Source organism: Ailuropoda melanoleuca, chromosome X (genome assembly GCF_002007445.2).
Source record: "Ailuropoda melanoleuca isolate Jingjing chromosome X, ASM200744v2, whole genome shotgun sequence".
Lineage (NCBI taxonomy): Eukaryota > Metazoa > Chordata > Mammalia > Carnivora > Ursidae > Ailuropoda > Ailuropoda melanoleuca.
The window spans coordinates 105,470,495-105,472,762 of record NC_048238.1 but is presented as its reverse complement, the minus strand read 5'-3'; the positions used below and the strand labels follow the sequence as shown (position 1 = coordinate 105,472,762).

The 2,268-nt window shown below is 48.8% G+C and overlaps 1 pseudogene; it reads left to right on the top strand.

Moving 5' to 3' along the window:
- The first annotated feature begins 330 nt into the window (after positions 1-330).
- Positions 331-1,616, top strand: LOC100467354 (annotated as a pseudogene).
- The last annotated feature ends 652 nt before the right edge of the window (positions 1,617-2,268 follow it).

Here is a 2,268-nt window from a genome sequence, read left to right as displayed (position 1 = left end):
AGAAAGAAAGAAAGAAAGAAAGAAAGAAAGAAAGAAAGAAAGAAAAAGAAAGAAAGAAAGAAAGAAAGTTTTGGTCTCCCAGAACCTGATTCGCAACCAGATCACTGCATGAGCCCTTATAGGTTGAGAAGGGCCGCATCAGAGCCTTGTTGCTCCCTTTGTGAACTCTGCTGGCCAGACTCACTGAAGTCCTGAGGGCCTGGAACCGGTAGCCCTGTGGTCTGCTCCAGCCCTCACTTCTACCTTCTCAAAAATGAAAAGCGCTGCTAACTGACAAGGAACTGGGGTTGTGGCTATAAGCTCAGTTCACTTCAAGAAGCTGTAGTCAAGGCTCTCTGCTCCTCCAAGTTCGACAGACAGCCACCTCTTCTGGTGCAGTGCCAGCCGAGCCCCTGAGATACAATGGTGAAGGTCAGAGTACATGGATCTGGCAGTATTGGGCACCTGGTCACCAGGACTGCTTTTTTTTTTTTTTTAGATTTTTTTATTTATTCGACAGAGAGAGAGACAGCCAGCGAGAGAGGGAACACAAGCAGGGGGAGTGGGAGAGGAAGAAGCAGGCTCATAGCGGAGGAGCCTGATGTGGGGCTCGATCCCAGAACGCCGGGATCACGCCCTGAGCTGAAGGCAGACGCTTAACTGCTGTGCCACCCAGGCGCCCCACCAGGACTGCTTTTAACTCTGGCAAAGTGGATATTGTCGCCATTAATGACCCCGTCATTACCTCAACTACATGGTCTACGTGTTCCAGTATGATTCCACCCTTGGCAAATTCCATGGCACAATCAAGGCTCAGAACGGGAAAGCTGTCATCAGTGGAAAGCCCACCTCCATCTCCCAGGAGCAAGATCCTGCCAACATCGAATGGGGTGAGGCTGGTGCCGAATATGTTGTGGAGTCCACTAGGGACTTCCCCACCATGGAGAAGGCTGGGGCTCACTTGAAGGGTGGGGCCGAGAGGGTCATCATCTCCGTCCCTTCTGCTGATGTCCCCATGTTTGTGATGGGTGTGAGCCATGGGAAGTATGACAACTCCCTGGAGATTGTCAGCAATGCCTCCTGTACTACCAACTGTTTGGCCCCTCTGACCAAGGTCATCCATGACAACTTTGGCATCATGGAGGAACTCATGACCACAGTCCATGCCATCACTGCCACCCAGAATACCATGGATGGCCCCTCTGGGAAGCTGTGGTGTGGTGACCAGGGGGCTGCCCAGAACATCACCGGGTACCTACTGGCACAGCCAAGACTATAAGCAAGATCATTCCTGAGCTGAATGGGAAGCTCAATGGCATTGCCTTCCCTGTTCCCACCCCCAACATGTCAGTAATGGATCTGACCTGCCACTGGGAGAAAGCTGCCAAATATGATGATATTGAGAAGGTGGTGAAGCCAGCATCAGAGGGGCCCCCCTCAAGAGCATCCTGGGCTACACTGAGGAACAGGCTGTGTCCTGTGATTTTAACAGCGACACCCACTCTTCCACCTTCGATGCTGGGGCTGGGATTGCCCTCAATGACCACTTTGTCAAGCTAATTTCCTGGTATGACAATGAATTTGACTACAGTAACCAGGTGGTGGACCTTGTGGTCCACATGGCCTCCAAGGAGTAAGAGTCCCCTGGACTACCACCCCCAGTGAGAGCAAGAGGAAGAGAGAGGCCCTCAGCTGCTGGGGAGTCCTTGCCCCAACTCATCACCCCCCAACTCGCTAAGAATCTCCCAACCTCTACACAGTTTCCATCCCAGACCCCCTAAGGAAGGGGAGGGGCTTGGGGAGTCCTACCTTGTCATATACATCAATAAAGTATACTGTACCCAGCCAAAAAAAAAAAAAAAGAGAAAGAGAGAGAGAAGCTATAGTCAAGCTGATCCTAAAATTCACATGGAAATGCAAGGGACCCAGGATTACCAAAAAAGAGCAAAGTTGGAAGACTCAAACTTCCCAATTTCAAGATTTGCTACAGTAATCAAGAAGATCATCCAATGGGGAAGAAAATATTTTTTTCAAGAAATGATACTGGAACAATTAGATATCCATATGCAAGAGAATGAGTTTTGTCCCCTACCTCACACTATAATAAAAAATAATCACAAATAGATTAAAAAAAAACTGGGGCACCTAGCTGGTTCAGTCGATAAAGATGCAACTCATAATCTCAGGGTCATGAGTTCAAGCCCCACATTGGGCGTAGAGCCTACTTGATTAAAAAAAAAAGGATCAAAAACCTAAATGTCAGAGCTAAAACTATAAAACTCTTAGAAG